Source organism: Scyliorhinus torazame, chromosome 4 (assembly GCF_047496885.1).
Source record: "Scyliorhinus torazame isolate Kashiwa2021f chromosome 4, sScyTor2.1, whole genome shotgun sequence".
In the NCBI taxonomy this organism is placed as follows: Eukaryota; Metazoa; Chordata; class Chondrichthyes; order Carcharhiniformes; family Scyliorhinidae; genus Scyliorhinus; species Scyliorhinus torazame.
Window position 1 is genome coordinate 157423608 of NC_092710.1, and position 16247 is coordinate 157439854.

A 16247-nucleotide genomic window follows, 5' to 3' on the forward strand; every position below is an offset into this window, starting at 1 on the left:
GAGGTTCTGGTACGTGACAGGAAGGCGGGGGGGTTCTGCTACGCGGCAGGAAGGCGGCGAGGTTCTGGTACGCGGCAGGAAGGCGGGGAGGTTCTGGTACGCGGCAGGAAGGCGGGGGGCTCTGGTACGCGGCAGTAAGGCGGGGAGACTCTGGTACGTGACAGGAAGGCGGTGAGGTTCTGGTACGCGGCAGGAAGGTGGAGAGGTTCTGGTACGCGGCAGGAAGGCGGCGAGGTTCTGGTACGCGGCAGGAAGGTGGAGAGGTTCTGGTACGCGGCAGGAAGGCGGTGAGGTTCTGGTACGTGACAGGAAGGCGGTGAGGTTCTGGTACGCGGCAGGAAGGTGGTGAGGTTCTGGTACGCGGCAGGAAGGCGGTGAGGTTCTGGTACATGGCAGGAAGGCGGTGAGGTTCTGGTACGCGGCAGGAAGGCGGGGAGGTTCTGGTACGCGGCAGGAAGTCGGGGAGGTTCTGGTACGCGGCAGGAAGGCGGTGAGGTTCTGGTAGGTGGCAGGAAGGCGGTGAGGTTCTGGTACGTGACAGGAAGGCGGGGGGGTTCTGGTACGCGGCAGGAAGGCGGTGAGGTTCTGGTACGCGGCAGGAAGGCGGGGAGGTTCTGGTACGCGGCAGGAAGGCGGGGAGGTTCTGGTACGCGGCAGGAAGGCGGTGAGGTTCTGGTACGTGACAGGAAGGCGGGGGGGTTCTGGTACGCGGCAGGAAGGCGGTGAGGTTCTGGTATGCGGCAGGAAGGCGGGGAGGTTCTGGTATGCGGCAGGAAGGCGGGGAGGTTCTGGTACGCGGCAGGAAGGCGGTGAGGTTCTGGTACGCGGCAGGAAGGCGGGGAGGTTCTGGTACGCGGCAGGAAGGCGGGGAAGTTCTGGTAAGCGGCAGGAAGGCGGGGAGGTTCTGGTATGTGGCAGCAAGGCGGGGGGGTTCTGGTATGTGGCAGCAAGGCGGGGAGGTTCTGGTACGCGGCAGGAAGGCGGTGAGGTTCTGGTATGCGGCAGGAAGGCGGGGAGGTTCTGGTACGCGGCAGGAAGGCGGGGAGGTTCTGGTACGTGACAGGAAGGCGGTGAGGTTCTGGTACGCGGCAGGAAGGCGGGGAGGTTCTGGTACGCGGCAGGAAGGCGGGGAGGTTCTGGTAAGCGGCAGGAAGGCGGGGAGGTTCTGGTATGTGACAGGAAGGCGGTGAGGTTCTGGTACGTGACAGGAAGGTGGGGAGGTTCTGGTACGCGGCAGGAAGGCGGTGAGGTTCTGGTACGTGACAGGAAGGCGGGGAGGTTCTGGTACGCGGCAGGAAGGCAGTGAGGTTCTGGTATGCGGCAGGAAGGCGGGGAGGTTCTGGTACGTGACAGGAAGGTGGTGAGGTTCTGGTACGCGGCAGGAAGGTGGTGAGGTTCTGGTACGCGGCAGGAAGGCAGTGAGGTTCTGGTATGCGGCAGGAAGGCGGTGAGGTTCTGGTACGCGGCAGGAAGGCGGTGAGGTTCTGGTACGCGGCAGGAAGGCGGGGAGGTTCTGGTATGTGGCAGGAAGGTGGTGAGGTACTCGTATGTGGCAGGAAGGCGGTGAGGTTCTGGTACGCGACAGGAAGGCGGGGAGGTTCTGGTACGCGGCAGGAAGGCGGTGAGGTTCTGGTACGCGGCAGGAAGGCGGTGAGGTTCTGTATGCGGCAGGAAGGCGGTGAGGTTCTGGTACGCGGCAGGAAGGCGGTGAGGTTCTGTAATGCGGCAGGAAGGCGGGGAGGTTCTGGTATGCGGCAGGAAGGTGGTGAGGTACTGGTATGTGGCAGGAAGGTGGTGAAGTTCTGGTGTGCCACCATCCTGTCGAAGTAAATACCCTTCCCACCTCCAAGCTCACCACCTGCAAGAGCACAAGATTCCAGTCAACTGCACCAATTTGTTGCTGCATAATTTCCAATCTAATTCCATTTAGCATTTTTGCTTTTTTTCCATTGCTTTGCATCTGTTAAAAGATGCAATGGTCTCTGCTTCAGCTATTCCTTGCGATAAAGCCCTGATCACATTGCGCAAAGACATTACTCTAGCCTCTCTCTTGCTGTCTTAGTGATCATTTTAAATTGATGACCTCTCATCACCAACTCCTTAAACAAAGGAAATAATCTTTCCTCAGTCACCCTATCAAAGAAAACCTTCAGTTTAACTAAAACCTCCATTAAAACATTGTTATTTCATCTCTATAATTCACTGTGTCTGACATCAATTTCCTTTGTTTCTCTGAATCATTATTTCCATGTAGTTTTGCAATGTTTGACTTATCAGCATAACTTTTCTAATGATGAAAGACCTCAAACTATTTAAACCCTTTTGACAAAGACGTCTTTGAATGCAATACATTTTGCTTCTGAAAATCGAACCGATGGCGACCAGAAAATTAATGGATGATAAATGTATTATTTTGTTCCAAGACAAAAGGCGTGATTCAGTGGCCTAGTTGCGCTTGAGTGAGAGCGTGACGAGGCCAGTGAATAGTGGGAGAGGCTAAAAACAAGAGACCAGCTCCCATAGGCGAAATCGGGATCTACCCATAGCGTGGCGAGAAACCAATGAACATCACTTAAGCCCTATTTCCATACAATTAACGAGAGCGACCCCATATCCAATGGCCTCCTGTGATGCAGTGGCCTCCCCAGCAATTGGTCATACTGGTGCCCATTAATACTGGTGCCTTGGAGGACAGCTTATCCAGTGAGTGACCCACCACCACTCACCATCCCATGACCACAACCATCCCAGCCTCCCCATTCTCTCAGAGGATAGATGGGTCCATGAGATGGAATGGCCTAGGGGTGATGAGGTTGACTCATATGCAGCGGCCTTGGTGCTCACATAGGGTGGCCTCCTGTGCCTGCTCGGGTCCCATGCCCTGGTCCCCCTTGCCATCATCCCCATTCTCCTCGTCGGACGAGGCCTGGCATTCTTCCTCCTCCTCCTCCACCTTGCCCCCTTATGTTGCACGATGTTGTGCAGGACGCTGCAGGCCACCAGGATATGCGAGAGCCCCACCAGAGCAGTCCAGGCATCTGAACTTCAGGACACCTATACACCGCTCAATGACGTTCCTGGTTGCCGCATGGGCGTCATTATAGTGGTTCTCCTTTGCGGTCTGGAACCTCTGGACAGATGTCAGTAGCAAAGTCCTGAGCGATAACGCTTGTCACCCAAGAAACAACACCCAAGGGATCACCGACGAGTGTGCCTGGGTGTAGGCGTCATAGGCACTCCCCAGGATATTGGGTGCAGACTTGCATGATGTGCAGCTGGTGATCATGCACCAGCTGCACATTCAGGGAGTGGAAGCCCTTCCTGTTGATGAAAGAACCCCCCCATGAACTGGTGCCTGTAGGAGGACAGGCGTCCATCTATCATCCCCTGGAGCTGGGGTATGCCAGGAATGGTGGTGAATCCCGCTGCTGGACATCCTGGCACGCTTGGTCCCAACTGAAGTTTATGTCGTCTGCTGCCTGAGCATGTTGCAGTTATTTGAGATCCCAGAGATGTTGCCGCTCGGTGCCCGGAAAGACCCCAATGCAAAAAAAGATTCAGGGCGACCTTCATCTTGACGCCCACTGGGAGCGGGTGTCCTCCTCCATACCCCCGCCGTTCCAGGTGTGCCATCCTCTGGCACAGATGTTGCCCAGACTCCTTAGACAGCCAAAGTCTTCGGCAACACGCTCAGCCCGGCAGGTCCTCAAAGGAGAGGCGCCGGTGGTACACATGTGGCCTGAAGTGGCGCCTCCTTCGCACTTCCGCCTGTTGGGTGGCCAGCTCTCCAGCCTCACCGACTGGCCCCTGCTGTACTGGGGCAGGCTCCAATTGTGTAGGGTCCTCCCTGAGCAGTGCCTATGCCTGCAGTCTCCATGAATTCACAAGGTCAGCTGCGTCCAGGTAGATAGCAAGTATTCCTGGCTGTACTTCAACGTTAATTCTCTGCAGGGCTGGAAAAAAAAAGAAATGTCAGCAAGGTGATTACTCCCTTGCCCATCTAGATCCAACAGGCTACATGGTGATCCTGAGTTGCACTTCAGTTCCATCCTTCACACAAACCCCCCCACACCCTCCCCTTAATCCCTCAGCTGTCCCCCAATATGTTGCCGAGCACACTGCACCCTTGACCCCTTCAGTGATTGTCACTTGGGAGCCTGTATCCTCACCACCCATCCTTGTCGACAGGTGTACCGTTGGCTGTCGCAACCCATTTCAGCGATAGGTTCTGTGGCCCCTGTCCTCTGTGGGTGTCCTCATTGGGTGGGCCGTGTGTTATCCCACCAGCAGGATGGCACCTGGTTGTGCATTGGAGAGAGTCATGGTGTGCCACCAACCACCTCCATGCTTCGAGGCTTGTATGCGGGCATATACTAGATGGGGTTGAGAGGGGGTGGTGGGCATCTGCTGGGGACCTAGCTGCAGTGTGATGTGAGTCCTGTGTGTGACACAAAGTTGTGACAGTAACGGGGACAGGAGGGATGGGAGCAGGGGCGCAGTCAGCTGGTAAGACTTGCAGATAGCTGGTGGTCCTGCAGAGTGGGCTAGCTGATAGTGCATCCGTTGAAGCCTCTGCCCTGAAAGGGGCAGTGCACCAGGGAGGGTGCCAAAGACCACGGTGCATGTGTCCTGTGTTTGGGGTGACCTCTGCTTTTCCCCTTCTTCCCATGCAGTGGGGCTGCGTTTCTGATGAGCGCATTGAGGAGTTCCAGCACCTGGTGGGACACTGACTGAGCTTGGCCATGGCCATCCCCTTGATAGGTCAGCTGGGGTCTGAGGGTTTCCAGAGGAGAGGCCTGGGTGGGCTCCCAAATGACCAGAGGTTCTGTGAACATTTACAGAACACGATGAGCAGTCAGCAGAGTGAGCAGATAGTGTGAGCAGGCCTGTACCTTGTACCAAATGGTTGATTTTAAAACTAATACTGCAACAATGGCGGCCATTGCCTCGCTATCCCGATCCCGAGGGGGACACCCTGAATCTAATGGTGTCAAGAAGTCACTTCCCACTACTCCCTCACCCCACCCCCCCACCCTACTTCCCCCCCACCTGGCCCTGGCAGCCACACACCCCAGCAAGCGCGATGGTTTTTACAAACTTTTCTTACCTACTCTCTCTCCCTCAACAGCCATGGCACCCAGTACCCATTTGTATATACCTACAGTAAACCACGTGACTTCTACCTGACAGGGATGGAGCATCGCAGAGGCCCAGAGCATGCTGGGTCAAACCCGGCAATGAGACGTTAACGCATGGAAATGCCGGTTTTGGCATGCTGCCGCCGGCGTGCTGAGCAAACCGCACTGCCGCCGCCAGCGGGGCCCCGGAGCATGGCTTTGTTTCATTACCCGGCGCGAACCTCTATTTTCGGCGGACGCCCGATTTTCCGCTGATGCACTATCAATAACGACGAGACGAGAGTAAAGTGCAATCGATGCTTTGTTACACAGAGATGTGGAGCCTCCCGCAGCTGCTGCCGAAATGGCTGCACCTCGGAGAGCACACACATTTATACTCCGCCTACTGGGCGGAGCCAGCAGCAGGGATCTACTCCCGTACCTGTAGTACAGGGGCCTTACCGTAATACACCTCATATGCGGTACATACAATACAACAGTGGTGACTACCACATTCACCCCCTGTCAAAAAAAGTGGCGGAGGGGGAGGGGGGGTGGAAGGTTATTTACATGTAGGCGTTTGACATTTTAGGAAAAGCTTACAAATTCAGACGATCGGGCGCCTTGATCCGTTGTTGCAAGCGCCGCAGTCTCGGGGGCAATTCAGGCGTCGGTTCGGTTGTCGGTGACTCGGGGAGCGTGTCGACCTCATCTTCATCCCCGGGTGGGACCAAGGGGAGGACGGATCGTCCTGGAGCGGGGGCTGTGGTGGGGTGCGCTGTGGGGAGGGAGTGTGGCACTGAAGCAGAGGGGGGGGGGAAACCCAGCTGGCGCCATGTCCCTGAGGGCGACTGTGTCTTGGCGGCCGTCGGGGTACGCTACGTAGGCGTACTGCGGGTTCGCGTGAAGTTGCTGTACCCTCTCAACCAACCGGTCGGTCTTGTGGAGCCGCACGTACTTGTGGAGGAGGACGGGTCCTGGAGCTGCCAGCTACGTTGGGAGCGAAACCCCGGAGGTGGACTTCCTGGGGAAGGCAAAGAGACGTTCATGGGGAGTTTTGTTAGTCGCAGTGCAAAGGAACGGCCGAATGGAGTGGAGGGTGTTGGGGAGGACCTCCTGCCAGCGGGGGGCCGGGAGATATCTGGACCGTAGGGCCAGCTGGACGGTCTTCCAGACCGTCCCATTCTCCCGCTCCACCTACCCATTTCCCCGGGGGTTGTAGCTCATCGTCCTGCTCGAGGCAATGTCCCTGCTGAGCTGGTACTGACGCAGCTCATCGCTCATAAATGAGGATCCCCGGTCGCTGTGGACGTAGGCGGGGAAACCGAACAGAGCGAAGATGGTGTTGAGTGCTTTGATGGTGGTGACAGACGTCATATCGGGGCATGGGACGGTGAAGGGGAATCTGGAATATTCGTTGACCATGTAAAGAAAGTACGTATTTCGGTCGGTGGAGGGGTGGGGCCCTTTGAAGTCCATGCTGAGGCGTGAGGCATTCACCAGGTGCGCTCGGTCTGGCCGGTAGAAGTGCGGTTTACACTCCGCGCAGACCTGGCAGTCCCTGGTGATAGCCTGACTTCATAGAATTTACAGTGCAGAAGGAGGCCATTTGGCCCATCGAGTCTGCACCGGCTCTTGGAAAGAGCACCTGACCCAAGGTCCACACCTCCACCCTATCCCCATAACCCAGTAACCCCATCCAACACTAAGGGCAATTTTGGAAACTAAGGGCAATTTATCATGGCCAATCCACCTAACCTGCACATCTTTGGACTGTGGGAGGAAACCGGAGCACCTGGAGGAAACCCACGCACACACGGGGAGGATGTGCAGACTCCGCACAGACAGTGACCCAAGCCAGAATCGAACCTGGGACCCTGGAGCTGTGAAGCAATTGTGCTATCCACAAAGCTACCGTGCTCCTCAATGGAGTAGGGCAGATTGCGGGCCTTTATGAAGTGATAAAAACGGGTGACCCCTGGGTGACAGAGATCGTCGTGCAGGCTCCGGGGTCGGTCCACTTGTGCGCTGGCACATGTACCTCGGGATAGGGCATCGGGGGGGGGGCTCGTTGAACGTTGAGTACCGATACAAAATCTAGTAATTGTAGGTAGAGAGCTCGATCCTCCACCCCAAGATCTTATCATTTTTGATCTTACCCCGCTGTGTGTTGTTGAACATGAAGGCAACCGACCGTTGGTCAGTGAGGAGAGTGAATCTCCTGCCGGCCAGGTAATGCCCCCAATGCCGCACAGCTTCTACTATGGCTTGGGCCTCCTTCTCGATGGAGGAGTGCTGAATTTCGGAGGCATGGAGGGTGCAGGAAAAGAATGCCATGGGGGTGCCTGCCTGGTTGAGGGTGGAGGTCAGAGCGACGTCTGATGCATCACTCTCGAGACTTGGAAGGGGAGCGTCTCATCAACCGTGTGCATCGCGGCCTTGGCAATGTCGGCCTTGATATGGTCGGAGGCCTGGTGAGCCTCGGCCTTCAGTGGGAAAACGGTGGAGTGGATGAGTGGGCGAGCCTTGTCCGCATAGTTAGGGACCCACTGGGCGTAGTACGAGAAGAACCCGAATCATCGTTTGAGGGCTTTGGGGCAGTGGGGAAGGGGGAGTTCCATGAGGGGACGCATGCAATCGGGGTCGGGCCCTAGAACTCCGTTTTGAACCACATAGCTGAGGATGGCTAGTCGATTCGTGCTGAACACGCACTTCTCCTTGTTATAGGTTAGGTTGAGGATTTTGGCGGTGTGGAGGAATTTGGAAAGGTTGGCGTCGTGGTCCTGTTGGTCGTGGCTGCAGATGGTGATGTTATCCAGGTACGGGAAGGTAGCCCGCAGTCCGTACCGGTCAACCATTCGGTCCATCTCCCGTTGGAAGACCAAGACCCCGTTAGTGATGCCAAAGGGAACCCGAAGGAAGTGGTAAAGGCGGCCGTCCGCTTCAAACTCGGTGTAGGGGCGGTCCGCCTTGTAAACTGATCCCGTTTACTTCACAATCGCTGGGTTCTCCACCTCAACAGTAACTCCAGTACCGACGTCGGAAGGCGGAGAATTTTGCCCCAAGTCTCACCTTCAGACAGAGGACACTCTCCACCATTTTAATGTCACTACCACTGCACTAAATGGAATAGAATTCAAACAAATTCTGCAGCTCAAAACTGGGCATCCATAAGGAATATCCCGCTCTCTACACATAACATCATACTAAAGGATCAACCATAGTTCAATGGGGAGTACAGGAGAGGGTGCCAGAAGCAGCACCAGGCATACCTAACCGAAAGTGGTAAAGCTGCAGCACAGGACACCATGCATGCCAAACAGCAGCATCAGCATGAGATAGCACTGCAACAACCAACAGGTCAATTCTAAGTCCTGCAGTTCTGCCACGCCCAGTGCTGAATGGCAAGGAAAGTAAAGTTATCATAGTTCCAGGTGACCATAGGCTGCTTTCCCTTCGAGGGGGAGAGCTGACAGGTGGTGATTTAATCTGAGACCTCAGGGGAGGGGCATGGTTGCGAAGGTGGGTCTGTCATGTGAGAACCTTGAAGAAATGGGTGTTTCTGAGAGAGCTGCAGTGATGTCAGAGAGTGGGTGGAGCTGGACTGTCTGTCTGCTTTACTTTCGTTTTTGAGCAGGCTGCTACAGAGCTTTTAGTTTCATTTTCAGAGAAAAGAGCTGCAGTGAAAACCAGCAGAGGTGCATGGATCTCTCTGCAAACTAAAGACTGTCTCCAAATCAATTGGGTGATTTCAAAGTGCTGACTGTTCTCAATAGTGAATTTAAACCTGATCTTTGTGTTATTAAGGGTCTTTTGTCTTCTGGATGTTGTTTGGGAATTTATTAAGGGTTATTTGTCGAGTACTGTATTCTTTGGGGATTTATTGGTGTTGATAGTTGTTCAGATATTTACTGTGGGTTTATAAAGTGTTAACTGGTTTCATAAATCAACATTGTTTTAATTTAACAGTACTGTAGATTTCTGTTTGCATCCCACCTGTAGAGTAGGCCGTGTGCTCCCCATAACCACAATCTATTAAAAATTGTGGGTCAGGTGAACTCCATGATACCCTTTGGGGTTCTCTAAACCCTGGCCCATAACAGGGTCCTTCATGAATAACTTCCGCCGGTATGGGAATTCAACCTGCGCTGCAGGTTCCGTTCTGCAGAGTATTGAATGATAATAGATCATTTAAAACCTAACCGGAGGAGGAGGTTCTGCAAACACCACCATCCTCAATGAGGGGGCTGCTTAGCACATCAGTGCAAAAGACAAGGACCCTGAACTGCTCCCACCAGCCTGAAAATTGACTTTAGGCAGGAACAGTGCTGAAGGGTTCTTTAATTAGCCAACTGAGGGCCTCAGTAGGTGTAAGTGTGAATTGGCCAGCCTAGGCTGTACCCTAGCCACTGCTAAATCAGAGCAAGGTCAGGATGGGTGCAAGCCCAGTGGGACAGCCATCCAAGGGATTTTATGGCCACTCCGATCTACAAATCCATTGGCAGGGAAGTTAAAATTTTGCTCAGACCTTGTAATAACCGTCTCCAAATATGTACAAAATAACTGAACTCAAGAGGTAAGGTGAGAGCGACGACCCTTGACATCAATGCAGAATTTGACTGAGTGTAGCATCAAGGAGCTCCCACAAAATTGATGTCAAGTGATGTCAACAGGAATAGGAATCGGGGGAAACTCTCCACTCACTGAAGCCATATCAAGCACGACGAAGATGGTTGTTGTTGTTGGAAGGCAATCAACTCAATACCGAGATATCGCTGCAGAAATTCCTCAAGGTCGTAGCCTAGGCCCAACCATCTTAAACTGCTTCATCGGTGACCTTTCCTCCATTATAAGATCAGAAATAGGGATGTTCATTGTTTAATGCACAACATTCAGCATCATTCACAACTCATCAGATACTGGAGCAGTCCATGTGTGCAACAAAACCTGGACAACATTCAAGCTTGGGCTGATAAATGACAAGTAACATTTGTGCAGAAAAGTGCCAGGCGATGATCATCTCCAACAATCTAGAATCTAACCATCTTCCCTTGACATTAAATGGTATTACTTTTGCTGGATTCCCCACTATTGGCACTATTAGTGGTTATTATTGACAGGCGGGGGGCAGCACGGTGGAGCAGTGGGTTAGCCCTGCTGCCTCACGCCGTCGAGGTCCCAGGTTCGATCCCGGCTCTGGGTCACTGTCCGTGAGGAGTTTGCACATTCTCCCCGTGTTTGCGTGAGTTTCGCCCCCACAACACAAAGATGTGCAGGCTAGGTGGATTGGCCACGCTAAATTGCCCCTTAATTGGAAAAAACTGAATTGGGTACTCTAAATTTATTTTTTTGAAAGAAAGAAAAAAAAATTGTTGACAGGTGGCACGGTGGCACTGTGGTCAGCGCAGCTGCCTCACAGCGGCAGGGACCCGGGTTCAATTCCGGTCTCGGGTGACTGTCTGTGTGGAGTTTGCACTTTCTCCCTGTGTCTGTGTGGGTTTCCTCCGGTTTCCTCCCAAAGTCCTCCCAGGCCGGTTAGGTGGATTGGCCATGCTAAGTTTCAAAGAAGCTACCAGGGCTCCTTTGACAGCCCGTTCTAAACTGCTGACCTCTACCACCTAGCAGGGCAAGGACAGCAAATACATCAGAACGCCACCAACCACAACCTCCCCTCCAAATCATACACCATTCTGACTGGGAACTATACTGCCGTTCAGGTAAAAGCAAAATACTGCGGACGCTGGAAATCTGAAATAAAAACTGAAAATGCTGGATATACTCAGCAGGTCTGGCAGCATCTGTGGGGAGAACGGATGGGGTTATCTACACAACCTCACTGTGTGGTGGCGCCGGGGCTGGCCTGCCATTGGCGGAATCTTCTGATTCTGTCGTTGTCTACGGGGCTTCCGTTGAATGCACCCCTCACTGCTGGTAAACCAGTGGCGGGTGAGCCTTTCACACCAAAAAGCCGCGTTGGTGTGAATGGCTTTAAAATTCCGGCCAACGTTTCAGATCTGAATTTGCCTTCTACAGAGAGTCGTTCTGTAGAAAGGTCATTTCGATCCGAAACGTTAACTTTGTTTCTCTCCACAGATGTTGCCAGTCCTGCTGAGTTTATGCTGCTTTTTCTGCTTTTATTGGACTATATATTGATGACTTTGCTTGCAATGCTCACATCAGTGTCCAACATATATAGTGATATCCTGACTAATTAATGCTTTATTAATTTATTATTTACTTATTAATGAGACTCCCACTAAAGTTTGCCTCGAAATCAAGCCCCACAATGGAAATGGAACAGGAAATCGAGCTACTCCATTTTAACTTCCTCCCCACCCATACCTCCATGCTCCTTTTCTACCTACCTGGGAGAGTTTAAATTATTTTTTAAATGATTCACTGTGAATCACTGAGGGCAGCACGGTAGCATTGTGGATAGCACAATTGCTTCACAGCTCCAGGGTCCCAGGTTCGATTCCGGCTTGGGTCACTGTCTGTGCGGAGTCTGCACATCCTCCCCGTGTGCGCGTGGGTTTCCTCCGGGTGCTCCGGTTTCCTCCCACAGTCCAAAGATGTGCAGGTTAGGTGGATTGGCCATGAGAAATTGCCCTTAGTGTCCAAAATTGCCCTTTGTGTTGGGTGGGGTTACTGGGTTATGGGGATAGGGTGGAGGTGTTGCCCTTGGGTGGGGTGCTCTTTCCAAGAGCCGGTGCAGACTCGATGGGCCGAATGGCCTCCTTCTGCACTGTAAATTCTATGATAATCTATGAATCCTTCAAAGTGACACAGTACAGATTCACCAGATGAGGTAAGACAGTTTATAATGATGTTTTTCCCTATTAAGTAAAGAGGGAAGCACTTTTTTGGCTGCCCCCGAGTTCTAACCTGTACAACATTTATTTGTCAATAAAAATCTTTACAGCCTTTCAGTGTTCCCAGTTCAGATTTAATCATGCTGCCCATTGCCCTGCCATCAGACTATCTGCAAGGAGACAGAGTGAAAAATAAAAGGATGCCAGATTTTCTGCCACAAGTGTTAAACAAATCAACCTTGTTTGGATTAGATTATCGCCCTCAACTCACTGAGCTTCTTTAGAAACTCTCCGATAACAGATGGTTGCTTGGAACATTCTCCATCTACTGAAAGTATCAGCAAGTCACGTAATTGAGTAAATCAGGCAAGCAGGCAGAAGTTAGTACTGGTACTTATGATCCAATAGATAAGGGAGAACATTTCAGAAGCCAGTTGCGTTATAATTCCAAAATGTGGCCATTCTATATTCAGTAACATAATAATCTCCTTACTCAGGAAAGACAAATAATAAGAGGATAACTTCCAAAAATAACATCCAGCAAACCTTTAGTAATCCTTATGACAAGTGTTTGAAGTCAGTTTAAAGATAAGCAATGGTAATGGTGGTTTGTAACAACAGGGCTGTACATTTTGGTCAGCACGGTAGCACAGTGATTAGCACAGTTGCTTCACAGCTCCAGGGTCCCAGGTTCGATTCCCAGCTTGGGTCATTGCCTGTGAGGAGTCTGCACATCTTCCCTGTGTCTTTCCTCCGGGTGCTCCGGTTTCCTCCCACAGTCCAAAGGTGTGCAGGTTAGGTGGAATGGCCATGATAAATTGCCCTTAGTGTCTAAATAGGTTGGGTTATGGGGATAGGGTGGTTGCTCTTTCCAGGGGCTGGTGCAGACTCGATGGGCCAAATGGCCTCCTTCTGCACTGTAAATTCTATGATTCTCCCAAATGCTTTGGCATAGTGGTCATTGACTGAATATGGAGTATTTACTTTTCATCCCTTAAGCTTTCAAAAGCCCAACAATCTACAAATTTAGAGGAATGACAGTTACTATGGTCAAAAATTCTTATAATAAGTCCTGAGAGGAATGATTACTCAGTCATGTTGAAACAATTACTCCCACTCCTATTTTTCGGTCTGGACTGCATGGGAAAGAAAAGGTCAAGAAAAAGACTCATGGGTGTTTTTTTATTTCCCGCTTGCTGTTTGATGAAATTCTTCCTGCATATCATCTTGTTATTTTTGAATAGAGATTCCACTTGGGATGTATCTTTTTTAACTGTTATTCCATAATCAAAGCACACTTTGTTGCACACTTTGTTCTTATCATGAAAGGCAATCATGTAAAAGACACAGCAGCTTCACTGTCTTCAAAAACCCATAAGACTTATAAATGTAGGTCAGATGCCGCAGTAGTCTTTGTTTCTCTTGCATTGTATATCGATTAAATTTTAATTGAATTTAAAATAAGCTGAATGATAAGTATTTGGGTTGAAAGTTCCTATTCAACCGGAGTCAATGCAGGAAATGTACAATGCTCAGTGTATCTCCAATGCATTGATATACTTAAGCATTTGAAAGTGATGCAAGAGAGAGGTCCCAGTAATTGGAAAACCACAAATGTATCTCTATTCAAAGAAGGAGGGAGACAAAAGTAGCAAGCTTCGGGTTACTTGGCCTAACATCTGCAATCAGGAGAATGCTGGAATTCCTGATTCAGGAAAGAGTGGCAGGACATTTAGAAAATCATAATGCAATGAAGCAGAGTCAACATGGTTTTATGAAAGGTAAATCGCATTTGACAAGTCATAGAATCCCTACAGTGTAGAACGAGACCATTCGGCCTATCGGAACTGCACCAACCCTTCGAAAGACCACCCCACCTAGGCCCAATCTCACACCCTAACCCCGTAACCCCATCCAACCTGAAAATATAGAACGCTTCACGAATTTGCATGTCATCCTTGCGCAGGGGCAATGCTAATCATCTCTGTATCGTTCCAATTTTAGTATCTGTGCTGCCGAAGCGAGCAAGTTTAATGGAGTTCTTAGGTTAAGTGAGTGGCAAATATTGAACATTTGCAATATAATGTGGGAAAACATGAGGTAGTCCACATTGATGAAAAGAATAGAAAAGCAGAGTATTATTTAAATGGTGAGAAACTGCAGAAGACTGTTGCATCAGCCTCTGGGTTCCTCGTACAAGAATCACATAAAGTTAGCGTACGGGTACAGCAATTAGGAAGGCAAATAGAATGTTGGCTTCAGGAAGTTGTAGTATAAAAGTAGGGAAATCTTATTACAACTGTACAGGGCATTGGCCAGACACACTAACAGTACTGTGTACAGGCCAGGGAAGTGTATCTAGAGGTTGCCCCAAGGATGCACTGAGGAAGTTCAAACTTCCGGTGGGCAATTATCGTGCACTGGGAACCATCCGAAAATGTGATTTAAAATACTAAACTTTGGATAGCCCCGGCTGTGTTACATCAATAGTGACCCAGAAACAGTTAGAAGAAGTAAAACCACGCCTAGCTTCTGGGTAACTATTGTGCTGACCTCCCTCGACCCCCGATGGGACTCCACCCTCCCCCCACTCCCTGTTGCTACAACTCTCCAAGTAACACTCTCAACTGACCCTGTCCCCTCTGGAATCCTACCCTCTTGCCTTATACATTTACCTTAGCCCAGGCTTGTCAAAGACATTTAAACCTGAAGGACCATTTATCGTACCTGGACTATGTGGTGAACCACTGTATTATATTGTTCATACTGTTCTTACTTTTTGTTACATGTCTGGGTTTGTCCCTGCTGGCTCTGCCCCTCTGGCTCAAGTATAAAGGTAGCTAACCTCCAGCCCTGCCCTCATTCTGGGACCGGCTGCCAGCAGGTGTCTTTTAGCTGATTAAAGCCACAGTTTACTCTTCCGACTCTCGTCTGTCGTCATTGATGGTACATCAGACTGCGACAGTTAGCACCACAAAAAAAAGGAGACGCAGTTTAGATTTAGATTTAGATTTATTGTCACGTGTGCTGAGGTGCAGTGAAAAGTGTTGCTCTGCATACAGTCCAATTACTTACTTGTGACTCTATAGCCCTTGACTGTAGACTCCCAGAGTGCACTGGACAGATCAGATCTCGTCTGGACTGAGTGGGAAGGTCAGTTGAGATAAGATCGCCTGGATTTCCAGGTAAATACTTCCAAACAGATTGGCAACTCCATCGGAAGTTACACCCCTTCGTCTCTTTATTTAAGGAAGGGTATACATGCATTGAAGGCAGTTCATGGAAGATTCACGAGGCTGATTCTGGGATGACGGGTTGGCTGATGAGGAAAGATTGAAAAGGTACCGGGGGCCTATACTCATTGGAGTTTAGCAGAACAAGAGATGTCCTTATTGAAAAACATAAGATTCTGATGGGGTTTGATTAGAGTAGATGCTGGGAATGTGTTTCCCCACATGGGGGAACCTCAAACTCCCATTTGAGACTGAGATAAGGAGGAATTTCTTCTCTCTGAAAGTCTTTAATTTCTGGAATTCACTCCCGAAGAAACCAGTGGCGGCTTGAATATGTTCAAGACTGAATCAGGCAGATTTTTGATCTGTCAAAGGGTATGGGAGAAAGGCAGGAAAGTGGAGTTAAAGCCAAAATCAAATCAGCCGGGATCTTATTGAATGATGGAGCAGACTCAAGGGACTGAATAGCCTACTTCTGTTCCTATTATCTTCATACGTAATGTGAAACAAACACTGTTTGTGAATTTGAGAGATACACTTGAGAAGCCAGTACAGAAGCAGGGAGCCTTTCATGACACAACGGCAGATAGAAATTAACCCGACACAAAGATTAATGAAACAAGATTAATTTGTTCTTTCTCAACTATTTGATAATTAATGGCAGAAAATCATGTTGGCCTGAGTTGTCTTCCTTTAAAATGTGACTTTACAGTGGGAGCGCTAAACTCATAACATAGTCTATGGAGTTATAATAACATTTCTTCCACATGTTCTTTGACTGTCTCCTCCAGCAGCATAGAATCAGATTATTCCTTTCATCTGTACTGATTATGTGATAATCTGCTTTTTACTAGTTATAACACGGGGGTTATTTCTGCATTCATGGTGCATACTGACAGGCTTTCAAAACATAATACATTTGCTCACTTGTAACACAGATATTAATGCTGGAAAATTGCTATTTGAGTAATGGTTCAAAGTAATACTTTGTTAAAATGCAAGGCATGTTTCCTTTGGTAAGTGGCCATTAATTAAGGGGAGCTTTAGCAAATCACAGCAACCTTATGCTGGTCATATTTGTTTGA

The 16247-nt window shown here is 50.2% G+C and overlaps 1 non-coding gene across 1 annotated transcript; it reads right to left on the bottom strand.

The window, feature by feature from the left end:
* Positions 1-13850: 13850 nt before the first annotated feature.
* Positions 13851-13957, bottom strand: LOC140415720 (U6 spliceosomal RNA). The gene has a single exon (XR_011944632.1). It is a non-coding gene; the product is annotated as a U6 spliceosomal RNA (small nuclear RNA).
* Positions 13958-16247: the final 2290 nt, after the last annotated feature.